Source organism: Macaca nemestrina, chromosome 15, assembly GCF_043159975.1.
Source record: "Macaca nemestrina isolate mMacNem1 chromosome 15, mMacNem.hap1, whole genome shotgun sequence".
Lineage (NCBI taxonomy): Eukaryota > Metazoa > Chordata > Mammalia > Primates > Cercopithecidae > Macaca > Macaca nemestrina.
Genome location: NC_092139.1, coordinates 110426175 through 110453315, shown reverse-complemented (window position 1 = coordinate 110453315; position 27141 = coordinate 110426175). Strand labels below are relative to the sequence as shown.

Here is a 27141-nt window from a genome sequence, read left to right as displayed (position 1 = left end):
CTGGCGGCGCGGAGGCCGGGGAGCGATCCCTACCTGTTGGCCCGCGGGCTGGGGACGGTCCGCACCCGCTCCAGGGAGGAGCGAGGGTGCGCGGGCCGGGTCGCCGGGACCCAGCAGGGGTTCTGGGGATCGGGACCCGCAGGGCAGGGCGAGACGGGCGGGACGGGCGGGGCGGGGCGGCGCTGACCCCGCCCCGGGCCGGAGGGGCGGTGCTGCCTCCCGCCGGGCCCCGGGCATTGCCCTCCGGCCGCCGAGCCGCCCGCCCGCCGGCGCCCCGCTGTCCGCTGCCAGCTGCCGCGGGAGCCAGAGGTACTAGAGGCCGCGCCGAGGGTGCGGGGGGCGGGGGCTCCATGCAGATCCTGCGGCTCCCTGTGGGGAGGGGGCGCCTCGGGAAGGCAGGGGCTGGGGGGACCGCGAGGGGCGGAGGTGCTGGGCCGCCGCCCTAGCCCGGGCCACCTGTTCTGGAGGCGACATTTGTGCGCGCACGAACCCCGCGCGGCGGTGCCGGCCACCGCCTCCACCCCAACTGCGCCCCGAAGTGGAGCGCAGCGGCTGGACCCGGAGCCCCGGCCCTCGCGGGCAGGACGCTCCTGGCTCCGGAACCCTCGAGGGCAGCCCCGCCCGGTTGGGTCCCGGGGCTGGAGAGGGGGCGTCGGGGAGAAGTCAGGTTCGAGGCAGGCTCTGCCCGGCCACCTTGGGCGAGTCGTGCCCCTCCGTCCGAGGGAGGCCTGGGCGCCGGGCGGTGCTCGCCCCGGAGCGGATGCGACTGGGGACGGGGATGGAGAGCGTCCGGCAGGAGGGGGCTTTGCCGGGCTGGAGGCGTCGGCGCCGGCCTTGGGGAGGGTGAGGATTTGAACCTGCCCAGAAGCTGGAAGGGCCCTCCCCATGCGGGAAACGGCCTGGGTACAAGCTGGGCACAGAGCGAGCCGGTTGGAGTCGCCCGGCCTCCGCGCTCGCCTGGGATCCACAGGCGCCCCTCCCTCCTCTCCAGCTGGGGAAAATTGAGGGCTGAGCGGGAGCGGAACTGGGCTTGGGAGAGGCTCTGCTGGGGCACCTGGTTCCAGCGCCCATCCCATTTCACTGCCAGGGCCCTTCCCTCAGTTTCATCACCTGTCATCCGGGGGGATAAGTTCCCACTGCCTGGATAGTCTCGGCTGAGCCTCTGGCCCTGAGTGGGTTAAAGCGCCATCTCCCCTGCACCCACCTTTCCCTTACGACACCCACCTTTCCCTTAGGACACCCTCTCTGCGGCTTCCTCCGCTCCGCCAATGTCGAGTGATTGACTGTTCCGCGAAGGCCCCTTGGGGTCACTTACCCTGCATTCAGCAAATAATCCCGAGCACCTGGTGTGTCTCAGGCCAGGTCTGGCCTTCCTGTTCCGCCACCAGCTGCTCAAAGACTACCCCTATGTCACCTCCTCCCAAAGAATGGGGGGGAGCCACCGTGCCCAGAGTCCCATAGCAGAGTGCCGATGGAGCCAGGCCTCCCTCAAGATTTCCCACAACCCTCTCCAGCCTCAAACCTTCTCCAGGACCCGAAACCCCCTCAAAAGGGGGTCCCCAAATCAAAGGAATACAAAGGAAAACAAAATATAAAGGTAAAGAAAGGGAGAGGAGAGATGGAATCCTCTCTGTCATTAGTTTTTTGTTTGTTTTTTTAGGGTCTCCCTCTGTCACCCATGCTGGAGTGTTGTGGCAACTCATTGCAGCCTCAAACTGCTAGGCTCAAGCAATCCTCCCACGCCAGCTTGCTGAGCTGAGACTGGGGGCACACACCACTACACCCAATGTTGTCATTAGTTTGTCTCTCAAACATTTTTCTAATGCCTTGGGTGCCTGTCGTTTCTTGTCTGATAGGACAGCTCAGTATTAGAGGATAAACTCCGAAATGGACAGCCATCTAAAAAATATGTTTTGTTTCCTTCTACTAATTGAAGCCCTCTAGCTGCTAGTTTAATGGGTCCATTAATTTCCAGTTCGTGTGATGGGCCCTGGGACCTCAGTGTGGGGCAGGGTTGACAGAATCTCTGCAGGTGGTTTGTGTGGAACACAGGAGGTTGTGAACGACCACATCAGCCCCAGCTAGCAACTCCCAAGCCTACCTGGCCATGGGGCCACTGGGTTCAGACCTCCAAGGATGCAGTTCAGCTGGGGATGCAGGTCCCTGAACGTGGTGGCAGGTGGACGGCTCCACCACCAAGCTGGCCATCTGAGTTCTGAAGTGTACCTCCTCTCACTCTTCCCAGCTGCCTCCTTCTTTGGAGACTTCCTAGGTGTGCTCACAAACTCCTGTTGATCACCCTGCATTTTCATCGGCTCACCGCATCCTTCCCTCCAGATTGGAAGCTCCTGGAGGGAAGGAGCCTTGTCCAGATCCCAGAGCCCAGTGCCAGGCCTGGCACCTAGCAGGTGCTTGCTGAATATCGTTTGAATGAATTAACCGAAAGAAGTAGGAAAAATCACTCCTGTTTGCATACTTGTAGATAACTATTGTTAACATTTGCCTTTTTTTGCCAGACCTTTAAAAACACGTTTTCCCAGTCGGGCGCGGTGGCTCATGCCTGTAATCCCAGCACTTTGGGAGGCTGAGGCGGGTGGATCACTTGAAGTCAGGAGTTCGAGACCAGCCTGGCCAATGTGGTGAAACCCCGTCTCCACTAAAAAAAAAAATACAAAAAATTAACCAGGTGTGGTGGCACGTGCCCGTAATCCCAGCTACTCAGGAGGCTGAGGCAGGAGAATCGCTTGAACCTGGGAGGTGGAGGTTGCAGTGAGCCGAGATCACACCACTGCACTTTAGGCTGAGCAACAGAGCAAGACTCTGTCTCCAAAAAAATAAATAAAATAAAACAAATAAATAATAATAAAATAACACGTTTTTCCATATTTGAATATGTCTATATAAAATATTTTTCCATTGGTATAATTTCATGAGCATTCCTCACCTCAAACATTTTTTATATTTTTCAATGCTTACATTTTGCTACATCGTGTTGCGTTATTGGATCTCTTTTGACTTTTTAAAAATATATTTGGCTCTTTTTGATAATGTTACATTGAATTTCTGCGTACATTTATACATGGCCAGATCTTTCCTGGGAAGGAATTAACCTGGTAATCAGTGCGTATGAACTTCTAGAATGGCTGTATCTAGACCCAACTAGATATTTCTTCGTATTTCCTAGAAATGAAATTCCTGGGTCAGAGTATGAGCAACCAGGTTCTTTGTGTGTTGCTTATTGATTGGTTTGAGTTGATCAATAAGGTTTTGCCCCTTGTCTGGTTTCTGTGTGGCAAAGATCTTTCCCCAGTTTATCATTTGGCTCTTATTTGTGGGGGTGTGTGTGGGTGTATGTCTGTGAGAGAGAGAGATAGAGAGGAGCAGCAAGTTTTTTTATTTTATCTGTGTGTGTGCTTTCTGATGAGGGAAACCTGGCGGCATTTATGAGCTGATGGAAAAGCCAGAAGAGAGAGCTCAGCTCCCTCAGACCCGGGAGAAGGAGGGACAGGTTAACAGGCTGAGGTCTCTGAGGACTGAGGAGGTGGGAGGATGCCGTGCTGCTCCCAAGGGACCTCCTGAGCTGGTGAGGACAGGAGGCAAGAGGGAGGGGCTGGGGGGGGACACTTGATGAATTGGCTTTGATCTTCCCCAGAGAGAGTTGGGGAAGGCCCCAGTCCCTCGGTTCTTCCTTCCTGGGAGGGAGCAGGTGTGAACACTCCCATTGACGACTATGCAGGGAGGGGAGAGCCTAGTTCAGGGGGAGTCCATGCAGAGCCAGGTTCAAAGCAGGCTGTCCACATACAAACCACATGCCCTTGGGAATTGCTCTGCCGGGCTGGAGTGCAGTGGCCGGACCTCAGCTCACTGCAAGCTCCGCCTCCCGGGTTCCCGCCATTCTCCTGCCTCAGCCTCCCGAGTAGCTGGGACCACAGGCGCCCGCCACCTCGCCCGGCTAGTTTTTTGTATTTTTAGTAGAGACGGGGTTTCACCGTGTTAGCCAGGATGGTCTCGATCTCCTGACCTCGTGATCCGCCTGTCTCGGCCTCCCAAAGTGCTGGGATTACAGGCTTGAGCCACCGCGCCCGGCTGAGTCTCCGTTTCTTGTAGCTATTAGGAAGTGGCAGCTCTTTGAGTAAGTGCCCTTCCCTCTCCCATCCGCCGCCTTTGTCTTCCCTATGGACAGACCCTGGGGGTGCAGAAGCTTCCAGCTGTGCAGTTGGCCACAGGACTAGGGGAGCCCCCTTCCCTTCCAGACCAGTGTCCACATACCCTCCCCTGTGCCAACACACCTTCCCCTGTGCCCACACTCTCACCCACCACAAGCCTACTCCAGCAGGAGCACCACAGCCTTCTGGGGTCATGATGAGCTGGCAGACAGGGAGCCAGGTGGACCAGCACATGAGAGCGAAACAGGAAGAGTGTCTGTCTTCACCTTCGCTGTTTGAAAGTCATTGTCCCAGATATAGGTATAGGACCCAGAGAGCCCCAATCATCTGTGACCATCATCTGTTCCTTCCCCTTCAGTTTGGGGTGGGCCTCTTTCCACTGAGCTCCCACTAGGTACCAGACACTGTTACCTGACCTTACCAGACCCTCTCAGCCACCATGCTCTGTTATTCCCGTTTTACAGACAAGGAGACTGAGTCTCAGAGTCAAGCGCCTCCTCTTGGCCACAGTGAGATTGAGCCGCTAGCCTGGTGCAACCCCAGGCGAATGAGGCTGAACTACAGGTAGACTCCTTTCCCCCAGCAAAGGGTGTTTGAACCCCGCTCTGCCGCTGCCCAGCAGGTCTTGGTTTCCTCCGCACTTACACTGTAGTTAATCATAAGAGGACCTGCCACACGCGATGGTGAGGGATTAAGCAAGTCACAGCAGAAAACCACTTTGACCAGCGTCTGCACAGAGTCAGTGCTCAGAAAATACACGCCATTGTTATTATTAAACCACACAGCTCCAGGCCTGACAGTGAGCTTTTAATAAATGTTAACTCAACACTGGAGAAGCCTTCTCACCCTGTCAGCAGTGCAAGCAGAAACAACAATGAGATCACATTTGCCACTCACCCGAGTGGTGGAGAGGACGGTCATGCAGCCCACTCACCCTCCTATGCCCTGGGAGAGCCTGTGGTGAGGCAAGTGTGCCCTGAGCCTGGAGTAGGAGCGGGAGAGAGCAGGTTAGGGCTCCATATCTGAAGCTTTAAATTATATTTCCGAGGCCAGGTGCGGTGGCTCACACCTGTAATCCCAGCACTTTGGGAGGCTGAGACGAGTGGATCACCTGAGGTCGGGAGTTCAAGACAGCCTGAGCAACATGGAGAAACCCTATCTCTACTAAAAATACAAAATCAGCTGGGTGTGGTGGCGCATGCCTGTAATCCCAGCTACTTGGGAGGCTGAGGCAGGAGAATCGCTTAAACCCGGGAGGCAGAGGTTGTGGTGAGCCGAGATTGCGCCATTGCACTCCAGTCTGGGCAACAAGAGCAAAACTCCGTCTCAAAAAAAAAAAAAAAAAAAAAAAATTGTATCTTTCCAGCCAGGTGTGGTGGCTCACACCTATAATCCCAGCACTTTAGGAGGCTGAAGGGGGTGGATCGCTTGAGTCCAGGAGTTACCTTTTTTTTTTTCCAGTATAACTTTTGAGACAGGTTCTTGCTCTATTGTCTAGGGTGGAGTGCACTGGGGCAATCATGGCTCACTACAGCCTCAACCTTCTGGGCTCAAGCGATCCTCCCACCTCAGCCTCCTGAGTAGCTGGGACCACAGGCACCCTCCACCATTCCCTGCTAATTTTTTTATTCGATTTTTTGCAGAGAAGGAGTCTCATTATGTTGCCCAGGCTGGTCTGGAGCTCCTGGGCTCAAGTGATCCTCACGCCTCCACCTCCCAAAGTACTGGGATTATAGGCATGAGCCACCTTGCCCAGCCCTAAATTACATTTCCTTTAACCCACAGGGTTCTCTTCTAGGAACCAGTCCTATAGAAGCTATTAAGGACCTGCTCAAAGATATAAGTGATGGTTACCATGGTGTTGTTTATAAAAGCCAAAAAGATCAAAACCACATTTCTGGTGGTCAAGATAGGAAATGTATGAAAGGAAGGCAGAAACTGCCTTAAAATGGGATACAATGTTGCCTTGGAATTTATGGTGTGAGGGCTGTATTGCTTTCTTAGATCTCTAAGACATAAGTCACATTGTAGCACTCCCAAAATCATCCCAATCAAAAGGCAAGTCCTTCAGCAGCTCTCAAGGTCTCCCCCCGCCCCACCCTGCACCTGGCCACCCCGTGGCCCACCCTCCCCTTATCTTTCTGACCTCCTCTCCTGGAAACCCCCAAGCCCACATACTCTGCTGTTTGCTCAGTCCTCAGCCACACTCGCCCCTGGATCTTTGCCCTCCCTGGTCTTCCTCCTCCCTGAGTCACTTCCCCCAGGGCCCCACAGTGTGCTCCCTGGTTTCCTTCAGGCCTCAGCACAAATGTCCCCTTTTCAGAGTGGCATCCCCTAACCCAACTGTATGTAGTAGCCCCTGTCCCGCAGCCCATCTCCCCGAGTGCATTTTTCTCCTGGCACATTTTATCCCCTGATGTATTTCTTTATTTATTTTCTTTTTCTCTTTCCTTTTCTTTCTTTCTTTTTTTTTTCCAGCCTGTAGTACAGTGGCACCATCTTGGCTCACTGCAATCTACGCCTCCTGGGTTCAAGTGATTCTCCTGCCTCAGCCTCTCGAGTGGCTGGGATTACAGGCAAGTGCCACCACGCCCAGCTAATTTTTGTATTTTTAGTAGAGATGGCGTTTCACCATGTTGGCTAGGTTGATCTTTTTTTTTTTTTTTTTTTTTTTTCTTGCTCTGTTGCCCAAGCTGGTGTGTAGTGATGAAACCCTGGCTCAGTCTTCTGGGCGCAAGCAAACCATCCTCCCACCTCAGCCTCCCGAGTGGCTGGGACTACAGGCCATGCTAATTTTTGTATTTTTTTGAAGAAACGGGGTTTCACTGTGTTGCCTAGGCTGGTCTTGAACTCCTGGGCTCAAGTGATGTTCCCACCTTAGCCTTACAAAATTCTGGAATTACAGGAGGGAGCCACCATTCCTGCCATTTATTTATTTATTTATTTATTTATTTTATTTATTTATTTTTTTTGCCTCCACTCTGTTGCCCAGTCTGGAGTGCAGTAGTATGAGCATAGCTCACTGCAGCCTCAGCCTTCTGGGCTCATGCGATCCTTCCACCTCAGCTTCCCGAGTAGCTGAGACTACCACGCCTGGCTAATTGTTTTATTTTTATTTTTTGTAGTGATGTGGTCTCCCTATGTTGCCCAGGCTGATACTGAACTCTTGGCCTCAAGATTCTCCTGCCTCAGCCTCCCAAAGTGCTGGAATTACAGGCATGCTCCACTGTGCCTGGCCTCTGACTAATTTTTTTATTTTTATTTCTGTTTTTTGTAGAGATGAGGTCTTCCTGTGTTGCCCAGGCTGGTATTGAACTCTTGGCCTCAAGATCCTACCACCTTAGCCTCCCAAAGTGCTAGGATTACAGGTGTGAGCCACCTCGCCCAGCCAGCACCTGATGTCTGACTGTCTGCCTGTCTTTTTTTTTTTTTTTTTTTTGATGGAGTTTCACTCTTGTTGCCCAGGCTGGAGTGCAATGGCACAGTCTTGGCTGACTGCAACCTCCACCTCCCTGAGTCTCATTCTCACAGAATTTCTCCTGAATCAGCCTCCTGAGTAGCTGGGATTACAGGCGCCCACCACCACACTTGGCTAATTTTTGTATTTTTAGTAGAGATGGGATTTCGCCATGTTGGCCAGGCTGGTCTCGAACTCCTAACCTCAGGTGATCCACCCACCTCGGCCTCCCAAAGTGCTGTGATTACAGGTGTGAGCCACCGCGCCCAGCCAGCACTTAATGTTTTTCTTCACTAATTTTCCCCTACTCGAATGTCAGCTCCATGAAGCCAAAGACAATCCTTCTCTTCCCTGCTATACATATTCCCTGACCTTGGAGAGGGGCCGCCACCACATCAGCACCCAGGCACTTGTTGGATGAACGGTCTAGGTGCTAAGGGCAGTGCTGGGGACTTGTCTGGTTTCTTTCCAGGAGACTTCTTGCACGAGGTTGAGCAGAAACTCTCACCTGTGAGTTGTCACCTCCTGACTTCTTTAATTGTCTTCTGCACCCTTGGCCTTGACCCAAGGGGGCAGGTGGCACAGAGCTGCTCTAAGAGGTCAGTGATGTTGGCTCCTGATGGAATGGACAGAGGTGGTGCTAGCAGACCAGATTAGGAAGGTCTTTCTAGAAGGGTCCTAAGAGATTGTCTTTTCTTTTTTTTTTTTTTTTTGAGACGGAGTCTCGCTCTGTCGCCCAGGCTGGAGTGCAGTGGCGCGATCTCGGCTCACTGCAAGCTCCGCCTCCCGGGTTTACGCCATTCTCCTGCCTCAGCCTCCCGAGTAGCTGGGACTACAGGCACCCGCCACCTCGCCCGGCTAATTTTTTTTGTATTTTTAGTAGAGACGGGGTTTCATTGTGTTAGCCAGGATGGTCTCGATCTCCTGACCTCGTGATCCGCCCGTCTCGGCCTCCCAAAGTGCTGGGATTACAGGCTTGAGCCACCGCGCCCGGCGAGATTGTCTTTTCTAAGCTCTTTGTTTTACAGATGAAGAAGCTGAGGCTCAGAATTGAGGGGGAGGCTACAGAGCAGGATGTAGAAGAAAGAAGACAGGCCCTTTCTCAGGCAGTATCATTAGCAAAGATGGTTAATGACAAGAACACCCAGTAGGTGATGCTGGGGGAGCAGGGGGAGGATGAGCACTCTCTTTTGCTGCTATTTTTGTTGTAGTTGTTGTTTTTTTGAGACGGAGTCCCACTCTGTCGCCCAGGCTGGAGTGCAGTGGCATGATCTTAGCTCACTGCAACCTCTTCCTCCTGGGTTCAAGTGATTCTCCTGCCTCAGCTTCCCAAGTAGCTGGAATTACAGGCGTCCACCACCACACCCAGCTAATTTTTTGTATTTTTAGTAGAGACGGGGTTTCACCATGTTGGCCAGCCTGGTCTTGAACTTCTGACCTCAAGTGATCCAGCCACCTGGGTCTCTCAAAGTGCTGGGATTACAGACATGAGTCACCACACCCGGCCTTGCTACTGGATATTTTTAATCTTTTTTTTTTTTTTTTTTTTTTTTTTTTTTGAGACGGAGTCTTGCTCTGTAGCCCGGGCTGGAGTGCAGTGGCCGGATCTCAGCTCACTGCAAGCTCCGCCTCCCGGGTTTAGGCCATTCTCCTGCCTCAGCCTCCTGAGTAGCTGGGACTACAGGCGCCCGCCACCTCGCCCGGCTAGTTTTTTGTATTTTTTTAGTAGAGACGGGGTTTCACGGTGTTAGCCAGGATGGTCTCGATCTCCTGACCTCGTGATCCGCCCGTCTCGGCCTCCCAAAGTGCTGGGATTACAGGCTTGAGCCACTGCGCCCGGCCGGATATTTTTAATCTTTAAGACAGTAAAACAGGTGAAAGCGAAGCAACATGGGAACTTTCTTTCAAATAGAATGAACTCAGTACTCTTCTAACTCAGACCTAGATTTCTAGATGCCCTTTTCATGGGCATTGCATTTGCCAGGCAAGATTACCCTGTGAAGAACTTTCCCTGAGACTTGCATCTCTGGGATCTCTGTGCAAAGCGAGTGACCCAGTCAGAAAACATATCCACATCCAGGCAGCCTGGCACGACAGGATATCCCCATATGTGCATGTGCATGTGTCCAGAGTAAAGGTGTAGGAGCCCAGATTCAAGGTCACTTAGTACTTTCTGAACTGAGATAAAACCCAGTGGGGGCGTTGTGGGGAATTTCACTCTGCCCCTGAGAAGCCAGCCCCACCCAGCCAGATCCAGCGTCCTGTGTAGAGCTAGAGTGACCCTGGGAGGGAAGGATGGCCTCAGGGAAGGAAGAAAGGCACTCTTGGGACTGGCAAGTAGTCAGGTACTTTACCATGAAGAGCTAAAGGCATGTGACTTGATTTGTACCTTCAAATAATGAGGCAGCTGAAATTTGCATCGCATAGAGTTTATAGTTTGCAAAGGGCATTTCCCAGGATTAGTTATCACATTTGATCCTGGCTTTGTGGGCAGGACTGGTATCATTTACTCATCCTTTCAAAAAATATGTATTGAGACCAGTCACGGTGGCTCATGCCTGTAATCCTAGCACTCTGGAAGGCCAAGATGGACGGATCACTTGAGGTCAGGAGTTCGAGACCAGCCCGGCCAACATGGTGAAACTAAAAATATAAAAATTAGCCGGGCGTGGTGGTACTTGTCTGTAGTCCCAGCTACCCGGGAGGCTGAGGCAGGAGAATCTCTTGAACCCAGGAAGTGGAGGTTGTAGTGAGCCAAGATCGTGCCACTGCATTCCAGCCTGGGCGACAGAGTGAGACTCGGGGGTGGGGAAAAAAAAAAAGCAAAAAACAGAAAATATGTATTGAGCACTTACTATGTGGTAGGATCTGTGCTGGCCCCAGAGGAGACGACAGTGAGTAAAAGCAGCATTGGTCTGCCCATTTCCATGGTCTCGTTGCATCATTGTTTATTTAATCAGCCTCTTCAAGAAAGACCTTGGGTTGTTTCTAATCTTTTGCAACTGCAAACCTGTGACCTTGTGCAAATGTCACATTCATCTGTAGGATAAAGGCCCAGAGTGAGATAGACGTTGTTAAATTGTCCTCTGCAGCCGCTGAACACTGTTTTGTTGCCCACTGGCTGTGTATGAGCATGCCTGTTTGCTCACAGCCTTGCCAAAAGAATGTGTTAAGTGTTTTGGATTTTTGCTAATCTGATAGGTGAGAGATGCTATCTGAGTATGTCCATTTGCATTTCTCTACTTATAAAAAGATCCTTGCTCTAGCTGACTTGTTTAGAGGTCATATTTTGTATGTATGTGAATTGTCTTTGCCCCTTTTTTTTAGGGAGTGTTGGTCTTCTTCCCTGAGCTTACTATTAGCGCCCAGGTATGAAACTGTGTATTGGTACTCTCTGGAGTATGAAGCTAGTTCCTGGCTTCTGTGTTAATCTGTATAATTTTGTTAAGGAAGTGTCCCTTGATTTGTAATTTACTAAGTATTGGCTACTCTGTTAAATGTTTTTTGGAGTCACCAGGGATGATTTTTCTGCTTAGATCTATTTAATATGATGAATTATATTCATGATTTCCTAATTATATTGAACCATCCTTACATTCTTTGAATAAACCCCACTTGCATTCCTGAATCACCCCCATTTTTTATTTTTGTAATTTTTTGAGACAGAGTCTCATTGTATTGCCCAGGCTGGAATGCAGTCTGGTACAGTCTTGGCTCCCTGCAACCTGTGCCTCACAAGCTCAAGTGATTCTTGCGCCTGAGCCTCCTGAGTAGCTGGGATTACAGTTGTGCCCCACCACACCAGGCTAATTTTTGTATTTTTAGTTGAGATGGGTTTTTGCCACGTTGGCCAGGCTGGTCTCAAACTCCTGGCCTCAAGTAATCCACCTGCCTCAGCTTCCCAAACTGCTGGGATTACAGGCATGAGCCACCACACTTGGCCTCCTTTAATTTTAATGTGCTGCTGAATTCTATTTGGTTATATTTTATTTTGGATTTTTACAATAATATTCATAAGTGAAATTAGTCAGAAGGATATTCTGTGAAGCCGTTGTCAGGTTTTGGTTTAAGTATTTGCTTTATTTAAATTTTTTTTTGCCTGGCACAGTGGCTCATGACTGTAGTTCCAGCATTTTGGGAGGCCAAGGCAGGTGGGAGCCTAGGAGTTCAAGACCAGCCTGGGTAACATGGTGAAACCCCATCTCTACTAAAAATGAACCTGGTATGGTGGCATGTGCCTGTAGTCCCAGCTACTCAGGAGGCTGAGGTGGGAGGGGCGTGTACTTGAGCCTGGAAAGTGGAGGCTGTAGTGAGCCATGATCATGCCACTGCATTCCAGCCTGGGTGAGAGCAGACCCTGTCTAAAAAAAAAAAAAAAAAATATATATATATATATTATATATATATATATATATAATATATATATATATATAATATATTATATATTAAACTTTCCTTTCTATGTGTTGCTGTTTAACAGTTTAAACATTATCTGTTATTTCAGAGTTTTCCAGGATTCCTCCCAAAATGTTTTGCCCTGGTGCTTTTGTTTGTAATGGTAGTCCTTTTGTAATTCTGATTCTAATGTGGAAGTTGTCCTGTGTAGATTAGCTATGTCTTCTGGGATCCATTTGATTATTATTTTTCTCTCAGAAATTATTTTATTCAGATTTTAAATGTTATTTGCTAAGTACTGTCTTATTTTTTAAAATAATTATCTGCTTATTTGGTTATTTTCCCATTTGGCATTTCCTAGTTTGTATGGAAGCTTTCTCCCCACCCTCTTATCTTGATTAGGTTAGTTGGTGGTTGTACATTTTATTGGCTTTTTTTTCCAATGAGCCAGCTTTTTACCTTATTTATTAGTTCTACTGCTTATTTCTTCCCTAATTTATTTCTTCTTTATTCCCTCCTCCCTTCCTTCCTTCCTTCCTTCCTTCCTTCCTTTCCTTCCTTCCTTCCTTCCTTCCTTCCTTCCTTCCTTCCTTTTCTTTCTCCCTCCCCTCCCCTCCCCTCTCCTCCCCTCTCCTGTCTTCTCTCTTCTTGAAACAGGGTCTTGCAGTGTCATACAGGCTGGAGTGCAGTGGCACCATCATGGCTCACTGCAGTCTTAACTTCCCAGGCTCAGGTGATCCTCCTGAGTAGCTGCACTGCAGGTACACACCACCACATCTGACTAAGTTTTTTTTATTTTTTGAGAGGGAGTTTAGCTTTTGTTGCCCAGGCTAGAGTGCAATGACATGATCTTGGCTAACTGCAACCTCCACGTCCTGGGTTCAAGCGATTCTCCTGCCTCAGCCTCCCAAGCAGCTGGGATTACAGGCATGCGCCACCACACCCAGCTAAGTTTGTATTTTTAGTAGAGACGGGGTTTTTCCATGTTGGTCAGGCTGGTCTTGAACTCCTGACTTCAGGTGATCTGCCCAGCTCAGCCTCCCAAAGTCCTGGGATTACAGGTGTGAGCCACCGCACCCAGCCTTTTTTTTTTTTTTTTTTTCCTATAGTGACAAGGTCTCACTGTGGTTCCCAGGGTCTCAAACTCCTGGGCTCAAACGATCCTCCCACCCCAGCCTCCCAAAATGCTGCGATTACAGACAGGAGCCACCATGACCAGCCATTGTTTCTGTTTTTCATTTTGTGGTTCTTTTTCTAACATTTTTAAACCGGTGCTTTATTTATTTTTATCCTTTCTGTTTTAATTGTTATATACACTGGTGGCTAAAAATATTCTGATCATTTGCAAATATTCATACATCTGCTGTGGCTGTATCCTGTAGATATGGATACTTGGTGTTTTGGTATTTATTGTTGTTGGTGGTGGTGTTACATTTTGAGATAGAGTCTCAGTCACTCAGGGTAGAATACAATGATGCAATCTTGGCTCACTGCAACCTCCGACTCCTGGGTTCAAGCAATTCTCGTGCCTCAGCCTTCTGAGGTAGCTGGGACTAGATGCGTGTGCCACCATGCCTGGCTAATTTTTTGTACTTTTAGTAGAGACCAAGTTTCACCACGTTGGCCAGGCTGGTCTCAAACTCCTGTCCTTAACTGATCCCCTGCCTCGGCCTCACAAAGTGCTGGGATTACAGGCGTGAGCCACCACACCCAGCCTGGTGTTTTTATTATTTTTATTTGCTAGAAATCCCATATATTCAATTTTTAAAAAATTTCCTTTTTTTTAAATTAATTTCTAGTGATATTGCCTCATAACCGTAAATTTTAAAAATATTTTTTGGGGCCGGGCGCGGTGGCTCAAGCCTGTAATCCCAGCACTTTGGGAGGCCGAGACGGGCGGATCACGAGGTCAGGAGATCGAGACCATCCTGGCTAACACGGTGAAACCCCGTCTCTACTAAAAAATACAAAAAATTAGCCGGGCGCGGTGGTGGGCGCCTGTAGTCCCAGCTACTCGGGAGGCTGAGGCAGGAGAATGGCGTAAACCCGGGAGGCGGAGCTTGCAGTGAGCTGAGATCCGGCCACTGCACTCCAGCCTGGGCGACAGAGCAAGACTCCGTCTCAAAAAAAAAAAAAAAAAAAAAAAATATTTTTTGGATGTTATTGACATTTTCTTTGGACTGAATATGGTCAGATTTCATGATTGTTCCATCAGCTCAGCTCTTAAAAAGAAAGCACATTATCTATCACTATGGTAGAGAGTTTGAAATATTATAGTACCTTACTGATTATCTTATTTCGGTCTTCTGAATTCTTATTTCTGTTTATGCTACTTAACATTTCTTGGACTGAAAGTGGTAAAATCTCGGCCGGGCGCGGTGGCTCAAGCCTGTAATCCCAGCACTTTGGGAGGCCGAGGCGGGCGGATCACGAGGTCAGGAGATGGAGACCATCCTGGCTAACCCAGTGAAACTCCGTCTCTACTAAAAAATAAAAAAAAAAACTAGCCGGGCGAGGTGGCGGGCGCCTGTAGTCCCAGCTGCTCGGGAGGCTGAGGCAGGAGAATGGCGTGAACCCGGGAGGCGGAGCTTGCAGTGAGCTGAGATCCGGCCACTGCACTCCAGCCTGGGCGACAGAGCGAGACTCGGTCTCAAAAAAGAAAAAAAAAAAAAAAACTGGTAAAATCTCTTATTAGTGTTTTGATATTATTTATCCTAGTAGCTCTGTAATTTTTTATTCTGAAAATTGTAGCAGTATTATTTGATACATTGTAAATTATACCGTTAGCATAATAAATTGCCCTTTGGCTCATTTAGTGATGTTTGTTGTGATTTTGCATCATTTTATATTGAGATTATTGCCCCAGCATTTTGTTTGCATTTGCTTTTATATCTTTGCTTTTTTCTTTCTTTTTTTTTTTGAGACAGAATCTCTTTCGCCCAGGCTGGAGTGTAGTGGTACCATCTCAGCTCGCTGCAACTTCTACCTGCTGGGTTCAAGTGATTCTCCTGCCTTAGCCTCCCAAGTAGCTGGGATTACAGGCACGCGCCACCACGCCCAGCTAATTTTTTGTATTTTTAGTAGAGAGAGGGTTTCGCCCTATTGGCCAAGCTGGTCTTGAACTCCTGACCTCAAGTGATCCGCCTGCCTCGGCCTCCCAAAGTGCTGGGATTACAGGCTTGAGCCACCGCGCCCGGCCAGGCAATATTTTCATAGTGAATTTTCTTTATATATAAGCGAGTGTTTGTGCTCCTCACCCCCGTTTCCATTTTGTTTTATACCTTTAAATTTTTTTCCATATTTGAATTAGTTGAATTTTCCTGGAGTGGCAATTAACAGGAGGTTTTGGTGGAAATTGGGAGAGGAGCCAGGACAATTCTTTGGGTTTCTCTGGTGAAAGGCTCCCTCCTCTGTTGCCATGGTAATGGGCTGTGCTTTTAAAATATGGCCTTTCTCTGTATCCACTCCTTTTTCACCTCCAGAACCTAACCTGTCTCAAGAGGTCACCGGCCTCCAGCCCTGAGTACTCCCAGTTCTTTCTGGCTGTAGCTCCTGCCTTCTGCCATCTCCCTTTTAGAAGTGGCCTTTTCTGGGGTCCTCCACGCCTGAGCGCACCCCCTGCCGTCCCCCACCGCCTGCGCCATTGCCATGTCTGCTGCTCGCGGGTGCTTTGGGCCACACTCACCTGTGGTTAGGAGTTTGTGGGTTTTCCCTGCCTCTTAGTTGCTTTGTATAATTTGGTAGAAGAGGGAAAGTTCAGAACTAAGCTGCTGCCTTATTCCTCCTGGAATGAAGTCCACCTCCCTGAGTTTTCTGTTTGTGGCGCCCACGCAGAGAGCAAGGCCGCCTGCTTGATTCCCGGCTTCTGAGGCGTTAAAGCCTTGGGAGGAAGAATATTTTGTAACCTCTGCTCTGAAAAGAGCCCTTCTGCCCTTCTTTTTTTTTTTTTTTTTTTTTTTTTTTTTTTTTTTTGAGACAGAGTCTCGCTCTGTGGCCCAGGCTGGAGTACAGTGGCCGGATCTCCGCTCACTGCAAGCTCCGCCTCCTGGGTTCCCGCCATTCTCCTGCTTCAGCCTCCTGAGTAGCTGGGACTACAGGCACCGGCCACCACGCCCGGCTAATTTTTTTGTATTTTTAGTAGAGACGGTGTTTCCCAGTGTTCGCCAGGTTGGTCTCGATCTCCTGACCTCGTGATCCGCCCACCTTGGCCTCCCAAAGTGCTGGGATTACAGACGTGAGCCACTGGGCCCGGCCCCTTCTGCCCTTCTTACAAACAACAGCTCTTTTTTTGGGGGGGGTGTCCAGAGTCTCACTCTGTTGCCCAGGCTGGAGTGCAATGGCGCAAACTTGGCTCACTGCAATCTCCGCCTCCTGGGTTTAAGCGGTTCTCCTGCCTCAGCCTCCTGAGCAGCTAGGACTACAGAAGTGCACCACCATACCTGGCTGATTTTTTGTTTTTCTTTTTTTGAGACAAAGTTTTTTTGCTCTTGTTGCCCAGGCTGGAGTGCAGTGGCTCAGTCTCAGCTCACCACAACCTCCACCTCCCGGGTTCAAGTGGTTCTCCTGCCTCAGCCTCCCGAGTAGCTGGGAGTACAGACCTGCACCACCATGCCCGGCTAATTTAATTTTTGTATTTTTTAGTAGAGACAGAGTTTCACCATATTGGACAGGCTAGTCTTGAACTCCTGACCTCGTGATCTGCCCACCTTGGCCCCCAAAGTGCTGGGATTACAAGCATGAGCCACCGCACCCGGCCACAAACAGTCCTTCTTATGACAATACTTCCTCCTAAAAACTGTCATTCTTACTTCTTGGGTAGAAACATTGTATGTATTTGTGCCCTGGAAGACTGTGGGGGCTAGGGGTGGGGAACAGGACACTGGGTCCTCCAAGCACGGTTTGGAAGGGCATTGAGTTTTCACACCAAGAGGGGTCTGAGTTCCAAGACCAAGGAGCCCACCCCCTCCTTTGATGGACAAAGCAGTGAAGGTCCAGGGAGGGGCAGAGGTGGGTCCAAGGTCACGTTGCCAAATCTTAGCAGGTGGGGAAGCTGTCAGGCAGGGCCTGGGTTTGAATTCTGTACTCCGTGCTGTTTCTTGGCTCTGTGGCCTTCCACCCCAGATCCCTCAGGGTTCTTGGCGCCTCAGGTCTGTGCTAAGGTGTTACTTATCACATGTAGGTTAGCAGCAGGTGCTCACGCATCCCCCCAAGGTTAGAGCATTTGGTTAGCCTGCACCTGCCCCGCCCCCTCCCCCCGCCACTGTGCAGAAGGGAATCCGAGGCCCAAAACGGAAAGTAACCTGTCTAAGGTCACACGACAAGTCATATTCCCGACCTCACTGGTGAGTGGGCCGAGGTCAGCTTCCTAGTTCTGCACTTTCAGAGTTTTCAAAACACTCCTTATTGCAGGCCGGGCATGGTGGTTCACGCCTGTAATCCCACCACTTTGGGAGGCTGAGGCCAGTGGATCACAATGTCAGCAGTTCAAGACCAGCCTGGCCAAGATGGTGAAACCCCATCTCTACTAAAAATACAAAAATTAGCCAGATGCGGTGGCAGGTGCCTGTAGTCCCAGCTACTCGGGAGGCTGAGGCAGGAGAATCACTTGAACCCAGGAGGCAGAGCTTGCAGTAAGCTGAGATCATGCCACTGCACTCCAGCCTGGGCAACAGAGCAAGACTCCGTCTCAAAAACAACAACAAACAAACAAAAACGCTCGTTATTTATTTAACACATGTGGCTGAACCCTAGGCTGGGCTAGTCTCTGCCCCCAAGGCATTGACAGCCTGGTGGGGACAGTGCACACACACACACACACACACACACACAGTAGGGCAGCACGCACACACACACACACGCACGCACACAGTGGGGCAGCACACACAGTGGGACAGCATGTTCACACACACACACACAGCAGGGGAGCATGTGCCAGCCAAGGCTGCAGCGTGGAGAGCAGGGGTGCTGCGGCCAGCAGACCACACTGTAATGTACCCCGGCCTGAGTACCACTGTGGCCCCTTAACTATTCTGAAAGTTAAACAAGGGAGCAGGGCTGGGATTGGCTGGAGTAATCCCTGCATCCCTTACTGGGAGTCAGGCTGAGCTAAGACAGCCTGCCGAGCCCATTGTTTGGGCCAGGACCTCCTGACTCCACCAGGTGCATCCTCAGCAAGTGGAGGAACCCAATCCGGCGGGCATTTCACCTTTTCTGCATGAAGGCTCCTGACCCTTTGTCTCCCACTACGTCCCCTCCCCAAAACCACCCAGTTCCAGTGAGTCCAGGTGTCCTCTTCCCGGCAAGCGGGCTCCCATGCCAGTTGGGGGTAAAGAGTGTGTTCCAGCCGGACACAGCGGCTCACGCCTGTAATCCCAGCACTTTGGGAGGCCGAAGTGGGCAGATCACCCGAGGTAAGGAGTTCCAGAACATCCTGGCGAACATGGCGAAACCCCATCTCAACTAAAAATACAAAAAAATTAGCCCGACGTGGTGGCACATGCCGGTAGTCCCAGCTACTTGGGAGACTGAGGCAAGAGAATTTCTTGAACCCGGGTAGCGGAAGTTGGCAGTGAGCCGAGATCGCACCACTGCACTCCAGCCTGGGCGACAGAGCAAGACTCCATCTCTTAAAAAAAAAAAAAAATCCCTCTCCTCTGGTGGGGGAGCCCCTTTTTCTGGTGAGGTCACAAGTCCTCAACAGTGGCCGCGCATCTAGGTGCCTTCAGTCCTGTGAGTCTGGCCCTGGCCCTCTCTATCTCCTGCCATTGCAGCCCCACCTCTGATACCATGATGTTGTGGGGTCAGAGACCAAGAAAGGCATCCTGGTGTCCGCTGAGGGGGATGAGGAGGGAGAAAGGAGAGACAGAGAGACCAACCTGGAGTGGCAGGAGTGAGAGAAAGAGCGGAGGGACTAGGAGTTCTGGGGAGAAAAAGCAGGAAGAAGACACAGATCAGGGGGATGAGACATTCATTGACTGGCTGAGGAGGTCATCAGAAGGTTCCATCATTGACTTCTAGGTTCTCCTTTCCTCTTGGGTGGGCTGTGCAGGGTGGGATCCACGTGTCGTGACAGTGTCGTGTGGGTCTCTGTCTCCTTCCCTTGACTCTGCTTGCCTCAGGGCTGGCTTCATTCCCAGGCAGCCTCTGCCCGGACGGTTCCTGGCTCACACCTAGTGACCCTATGGGAAGCACATACCTCTGCTTGGCCCGGACTGCATTCTGGGTGCCTCAGCCTGACCACTGCGGCCAGGGGAATGTGGTACTATCATTAGCCGGACCTGAGTCAGTGCTCACGGCAACAGCCAGGGAGCGGGGCCCCCAGGCAGGGGTGGCTTCCCACAGGACAGCAGGTGTTCTCAGGAGGATGAATGGGTGCGGGGTAGGTAAACCTAGATGACCCCTCTGCCTCCACTACAGAACAGCGGCGCATGTGACTTTGCTCTTTCCTCTCCTGCTGCGGCGGGAGCCTTCTCCACGGAGCTGCCATGTTAGTGATGTTCAAAGCCACGTGTGACCTTAGGGTCATGGGGACCCTGGAGAAGGTAGTATGAGAAGTTTCCTTTCTACCTCACCCTGGCCAGGGTTCTACCTCGGGCTCCTGTCTAAGTCTGGGACCCAGCTGAGACCTGACCACACTTAATCCCCACAGCAACCTGTGACCTGAACCAAGGTTCAGAGAGGTGGCCTGTCTTGTGGGCACGTGGCAGGGCCAGGAAGGAAGCTCAGGATGTTGGTGTGGGCCTTTGTCCTCCAGGCCTGGCCACATAAAGTCCTGCTCAGGAAGGAAGCCGTGAGGCAATGAGCTGGGAGACGCTGGGGGTGAAGCCCACCTTGGTTCCTGTCTGACCAGGCAAGGGTGGAGGTGGATGGGGAGGGGACCCAATTTGGCTCCACTAGAGGCCAGTGTGACCGTGGGACAGGGATGGCAGGCTCTGACGGTCCAGTTGGGAGCATGATAAAGAACATGCTACGTCCTGGCTGCATGTCCCTGCTTCCTGACCTTAAACACTATCCTGAGTGGCCCCTCCCTCCCAGCCCCATCACAGACACCCACCAGTTCCCCTGCCAGAGGAAAGGCCTATGACACAATGGCCGTGGCCACATCTGTTGAGGGCCTGCTCCGTAGGCTGGGCCCTGGAGATGCATTGCCTCCCTCCATCCCTCCAAAGTGGAGTTAATCCCATTTTGTGGGCAGAGAGAGACTAAGGTTCAGAGAACGAGCATGGCCTGACTGCAGTCACATGGCTGGTGACACAGTAGGAACCCCTGTGTGACCCTGGCGCTGGTGTCTTTCACCTCAGAGGTCTGGGGTCACAATCACAAGTCAGCAGGGGTAGCTACACCCCAGCCTGGCCATGCACAGGGGCCAGCTCCTTATCTGGAGGCTTGGAAGCCACGGCAGGATCCAGCCATGGTCACTGATGCGCCCCCCTTGGCCATTCCTGGGCCTGTTTATCCCCATATCCCACCGTGGCTTTGCTCCTGAAGTTCCAGTTCCTGGGCCCTCCTGTTGAGACCCCAAGAACATGAGAAGAGCGGAAATAGCCTCTGGCTCTCCTGGAAGGCCACTCCCCATCTCATCGGTGTCTGTTGAGCTCCTGCTGTCCGCTAAACCTGTGTCAGCACCAGGAACAGAATGAGAGCGAGGAGACCCCGCCCGTGAGGACTGAGATCACGGAAACACACACAATTATTTCCAGGGGATGAGGGCTGCGCTGGGCGCGGTGGCTCCATCTGGTCCCACCACTGAGCCCTGGAGCCCCCGTCTCCTGGGTGGATTGCTCCCTACCTCAGGAACAGCCCATCTCCAGTGACCCACTGTGGGCCAGTGTTGGTGTAGGCCCCTGGGTTAGTCGGGGTTCTCCAAATAAACAGAACCAGTCGATGAGAAGATGAAATAAGACGTCTCAGCTCAGCAGTGAGGCAGGAGAACAGGGGCACATTCCTCCGTCCTCAGCCTTTCCTTCTACTCAGGCCCTCGAGGGTTGAGGGGCCACCCACACTGGGGGCCATCTGCTTCCCGAGTCCGCTACTCGAATGCTAATCTCATCCGGAAACACCCCCAGACACACCCAGGAGTAGTGTTTAATTGGGGCACCCTGTGGCCTGGTCAAGTTGACACATGAAATTAACCATCATAGCCCTGACTCTGGTTTGGAATAAACATCTCTGAAGGCCAGCCCAGCTACAGCACTCCCCGAGGACTGGCCGAGGCCTCTGTGGTGACGACAGCCTCACGGCTCAGCCTCTCTCTCTGCGCAGTTGTGCGGCCCTTGCCCTCACGGGGACCCAGAGCCCTCCCCAGGCCCTGCATGGGGCTCTCCAAGTCCTCAGTGAGCTCCCTGGGCCAGGTCCATGACCAAGGAAAGGAAATGTTGAGGGACGTGACCAAGAGTCACAGAAGGGTCATGGTCACTCATGCCAAGGGGCAAGAAAGAATTCAGGGCGAGTCTGCAGTGCAAAGTGAAAGCAAGTTTATTACGAAAGTAAAGGGGCCAGGCGCAGTGTCTCACGCCTGTAATCCCAGCACTTTGGGAGGCCGAGGTGGGCGGATCACGAGGTCAGGAATTCAAGACTAGCCTGGCCAACATGGTGGAACCCCATCTCTACTAAAAATACAAAAAATTAGCCGAGCATGGTGGCACACACCTGTAATCCCAGCTACTCAGGAGGCTGAGGCAGGAGAATTGCGTGAAGCCCGGAGGCGGAAGTTGCAGTGAACCGAGATTGGGCCATTACACTTCAGCCTGGGCGACAGGGCAAGACTCTGTCACACACACACACACAAAACGGAAAGGAATAAAAGAATGGTTATGCCATAGAGCAGCCCCTAGGGCTGCTGATTACCAATTTTTATGGTTATGTCTTGATGATAATGCTAAACAAGGGGTGGATGATTCATACCTCCCCTTTTTAGACCACATAGGGTAACTTCCTGACATTGCCACGGCATTTGTAAACTGTCATGGTGCTGGTGGGAGACTAGTAGAGAGGACGACCAGAGGTCAGTCTCATGGCCATTTTGGTTTTGGTGGGTTTTGGCCGGCTTTTCTACTGCAACCTGTTTTATCAGCAAGGTCTTTATGACCTGTTTTGTGCTGAACTCCTATCTCGCCCTGTGACTTACAATGCCTTAACTGTCTGGGAATGCAGCCCAGTAGGTGTCAGCCTCATTTTACTCACCTCCTATTTAAGATGGTGTTGGTCTGGCTCACACGCTTCTGACACCTTTTTCCCTCTTGGGGCCTCTGTGTTCCCGTCAGGACATCGGAATCTCCAAGGGCACAACCCTGGTGCTCTGGGAGCCTCTCTGTCAGCACTCAGCCTGGATGGAGGGCTCAGTGCGGACTCCATTTCGTTGGGTCATGGTTGGCCAGTGCTAGGCTGAGCTGGGCTGGACACAGGGCGGGAGGGGTAGCGCCCTTACTGTAGGGACAGGTGGGGGTGCAATTCGTGTAGGGATGAAAAGCACCAGCTTGGAAGGCCTTTCCTAAGCCCTTGGGCCTGGCCCCTGATATTGATACCCCTAGTTGGGGCCTGCAGAGCTGGTGCCAAGAACCTAGCCAGTAGGAGTCTGACCCAGCCTTTGGCCCTCTGTCTCCATTACCCTGCACCTCTCGACTTTTTTTTTTTTTTTTTTTTGAGATGGAGTCTCGCTCTGTCGCCAGGCTGGAGTGCAGTGGTGCAATCTCAGCTCACTGCAATCTCTGCCTCCCAAGTTCAAGCGATTCTCCTGCCTCAGCCTCCTGAGTAGCTGAGACTACAGGCGCACAGCACTACACCAGCTAATTTTTGTATTTTTGGTAGAGACGGGGTTTCTCCATGTTGGCCAGGATGGTCTTAATCTCTTGACCTTGTGATCCGCCCACCTAAGCCTCCCAAAGTGCTGGGATTACAGGCGTGAGCCACCACGCCCGGCCATGCCCTGCACCTTTCCTCACTCCTCACTTCCTGCCTAAGATGAGTCATGGGGGATCCTGGTGGTGGGAACCATGGAAGGGCTTAGAGCAGGGGAGTGGCCACAGTAACAGGCTAACTGGGAATAGCTCCCTGGTGACAGGGTGGGAAGTGGTGAGCCTGGAGGCAGGGGCAGGCAGCAGGAGTGTGCCAGGCCCAGCTGACAAGGCCCAGGACATAGGCTGCAACTGTGAGGCCTGTCTCGGGGGCCAGGAGCATGCTTTGGGCCTGAGGTCACCCGGGTATTGGGATGTGGCCAACTTGGCCCCATACACAGTTTCTATTCCTGGGTCTTGGGCTCTGACACCAAATATGGCGTGGCCCGAGTCTGGCACCCCCAACTGTGGTCCGACGACATATCCTGCCCCTCCAAGTGGGCCCGGACCCCGCCTACACCATGGAGTCAGATCATGCCAGCACTCGGGGCCCCCAAGCAGGCAGGGGCCCCTGCTGCTGCTCCTGGACCTCCAACTGTTCACCTGTTCGCGTGGTTCACATGGGTTAAAAGTACTCAGGACCAAAATAGCCCCTCTCCCTGCAGAAGAAAGACAGGGGCAGGGGGCACCATGTCTTAGTTACACCACAGCCCTGTCCTTGCTACCCGCATCCCAGGGAGCTCACCCAGCCTCTGCCCCCCACTTTTCTCACTGGCCCACTTGGTCACACAGCAGTCTACACACTCATTGGTTCGCTGTTACTGGTCACTCACTCGTTAATTAATCCATTCATTTGCTGATCATTCATTAATTCACTCATTGGTTAACTCATGGAGTCACTATTTATTGACTACATACTAAGAGCTGGGCACTGTTCTACTATTCTAGAGCTGAACAAAACACAAAACATACCTATCCTCATGGTGTTATGTTCTAGACAACCAAAGCAAATAAGTAGGATGTACCGTGTGTTAGAATAAGTGCAAGGATGAGGAAACTAACGAGGGGGCTCTGAGGTGATGGGGGCAGTTGGAAATTCAGGGGGCCCAGGGAGGACTTGATGAGAAGGGGACTTTTGAGTGGGCACCTAAGAGAAGAACCTTCCAAGCAGAAGGACAGCAGGTGCCAAGGCCCTGGCAGCCGTGCGAGGTCTGAGAAACAGGCAGCCAGGTGTGGCTGGGGCACAGGTGACGGGGAGAGAATCAGAACATGAGGTCACGGGTATGGGGTACACATGGCACCCAGCGGGTCAGGGCCTCCCATCACTCAGGGTCTAAGCTGAGAGTGACGTGGCCGAGGTACTTGTAAAGCATCCTGCTGGCTGTCGAGGGAGTGGGTCAGGGTGAGCCGTTTTCCCATGTGTCTGCTGCATGCTGGGAACCTAGCTGGGTGCCGGGGAGAGAAGATACAGGTGCACACTAGATTCTTGTTTCCATGGTGCTTGCAGAGGTCTGGAGCCACCGCTGTCTCCTCCATCTGACCTGCTCATCTGCTTAACCAAGTGTCACCTCCCTGAGGGAGTCACCGTCTTGTTTCCTTTTTTCTTTTTCTTTTTTTTTTTGAGACGGAGTTTTTTTTTTTTTTTTTTTTTTTGAGGCAGAGTCTCACTCTCTTGCCCAGGCTGGAGTGCAGTGGCCAGATCTCAGCTCACTGCAAGCTCCGCCTCCCGGGTTCACGCCATTCTCTTGCCTCAGCCTCCCGAGTAGCTGGGACTGCAGGCGCCCGCCACCTCGCCCGGCTGGTTTTTTTGTATTTTTTAGTAGAGACGGGGTTTCACCGTGTTAGCCAGGATGGTCTCGAATTCCTGACCTCGTGATCCGCTGGTCTCGGCCGCCCAAAGTGCTGGGATTACAGGCTTGAGCCACCGCGCCCGGCTTGAGACAGGGTTTTGCTCTTGTCATCCAGGCTGGAGTGCAGTGGTGCGATTTCAGTGCACTGCAACCTCCGCCTGCTGGGTTCAAGCAGTTCTCCTACCTCAGCCTCCTGAGTAGCTGGGATTACAGGCATGCACCACCACGCCAGGCTAATTTTGTATTTTTAGTAGAGACAGGGCTTCTCCATGTGGGTCAGGCTGGTCTCGAATTCCCCATCTCAAGTGATCCACCCGCCTTGGCCTCCCAAAGTGCTGGGATTACAGGCATGAGCCATTGTGCCTGGCCCCCTTTTTTTTTTTTTTTTTTTTTTTTGAGACGGATTCTCGCTCTGTCGCCCAGGCTGGAGTGCAGTGGTGCGATCTCTGCTCACTGCAAGCTCCGCTGTCTCCCGGGTTAACGCCATTCTCCTGCCTCAGCCTCCCTAGAAGCTGGGACTACAGGCGCCCACCAGCACGCCCGGCTAATTTTTTTTTTGTATTTTCAGTAGAGACGGGGTTTCACCATGTTCACCAGGATGGTCTCGATCTCCTGACCTCATGATCTGCCCACCCCAGCCTCCCAAAGTGCTGGGATTACAGGTGTGAGCCACCGCGCCCAGCCTTTTTTTTTTTTTTTTTTTTTTTTGGAGACAGAGTCTGGCTCCGTCACCCAGGCTGGAGTACAGTGGCGCAACTCGGCTCACTGCAACCTCCGCCTCCCTGGTTTTCAAGTGATTCTCCTGCCTCATTCTCCTGAGTAGCTGGGATTACAGGTGCGCACCACCACACCTGGCTAATTTTTGTATTTTTAGAAGAGACAAGGTTGCACCACGTTGGCCAGGCTGGTCTTGAACTCCTGATCTCAAGTGATCCACCTGCCTCGGCCTCCCAAAGTGCTGGAATTACAGGCGTGAGCCACCACGCCTGGCTTCTTTGTCTGTTTCTAAATGGTGCCCCCACCAGACTGAGAACTCCTTCAGGGAAAGGCTGTGTCTGATTCTCCCCTTCTCCCAGGTACCAGTGCAGGGCCTGCCCCTGTTCCCTGAGTGTCCCCTGAGAGGTGGAGCGAGTGAATGTATCAGTGAACACATGAGCCCCAGGCCTGACCTGCCTGTGTGGCCAGGGGGACGAGGCCTCTGAGAGCCAGCGACCTGTCTCACTCTCTTCTTGCCATCTTTTGCAGATGGATTTGCAGCCGCTGCAAGTGTGTGGAAGGGCCGTGTTCGTGTTGGCAAAGAAGGTCGGCTGCTGAGCCAGGGCGTGTCTCCCGGAGGCCTGCAGACTGCCAGGATCCCCACCTCTTTGCAATGGGCTGCCCAGGCTGGTCAGTTACCAGCCAGTGACATCGTTGAGGTTCCCAGCTCTCTACCCTGGGAAGGGCCCAGCCTAAGTTACGAAGCCCCAGGCTCCCAGTACCACTCTCAGCCTGTGTGAGATTGCCACCCCACCTTCTGCCTATCCTTGGAAGGGGACCGACTCTCAGTTCCCCTTAGCAACCAGGTTGCACCCAGTCCCTTGACTTCGTGCCCAGGTTTCCTGGCACCTAAAGTAGAAACGATGCAACTGCCCCCTGGGCTTGCTGAGGGCCAGCGGGGGTGTGAGTTTGTCACGGAGCATAGAAGTCACTGAGTTAATGGTGATCCCGCTGGCTGTTAACATCGATACAGTTCAGGTCAGCATGCACCAAGTTCCTCCAACACATCAGGTACATTGGCTAACCACTTCTTCCAGTCAGGGTGGTGCAGTGATGAGAGCAGGGACCCTGGCCAGGTGGCCTGGGACCTAACCCCTGCACTGTCACTGCTGGCTGTGGGACTCTGCACAAGGTACTGTACTTCTATGCCTCAATTTCCTCATCTGTGGGGTAGGGGTGGTAATTGCCACACCATAGGGTGGTTATAAGGGGCCACACATGTTCCTATGTGTGAGATGCTGAGAAAGTCACCCGGTATGGACAGGATGGACAGCCAGTATTTACAGAATTATAAACGAATGAATGTTCCCTTTAGTGGGTTCCAGCGTCCTGTCCTGCCGGTGGGAAGACAGGCTCAGGGAGCTCCGTAACTTGCCCCAGGTCACACAGCCGGTTCAGGCAGAGTTGGGGTCTCATGCCTCCCAGGTGTTCACACAGTCTTTTCCCCAGGAGCATGGTCCAAGCCTGCTGCTCCCCCAACCACCTGCGAGGTACCTGGGCATGTTCCTGCACTGGCCAAGCGCACATCACCAAGAAAGAGAGGTCTAAGGGCAGTAGTACCAGTCAGCATCGTGGCCTAAGGCACAACCTCCCAGTTTCTTTCCCACCTGTGTCTATGAAAAGCACAGCCCAGGGTCTGGGCTGGGCAGCCAGGGGGCCAAGAGACCCCCGTGTGTCTGGAGCAA

The 27141-nt window shown here is 52.0% G+C and overlaps 1 protein-coding gene across 2 annotated transcripts in view; it reads left to right on the top strand.

The window, feature by feature from the left end:
• Window positions 1-230: 230 nt before the first annotated feature.
• The window catches only part of LOC105464338 (alpha 1,4-galactosyltransferase (P1PK blood group)), a 29366-nt gene continuing 2455 nt past the window's right edge, over window positions 231-27141 (top strand). Inside the window, exons 1-2 of one of the 2 annotated variants that reach the window (XM_011712147.2) lie at window positions 231-309; window positions 25946-26086. The gene's annotated coding sequence lies outside the window, so the exon portion shown is untranslated. Of the gene's footprint in view, window positions 310-25945; window positions 26589-27141 lie in introns of both variants that reach the window. The other variant, XM_011712143.2, reaches the window with a different exon arrangement.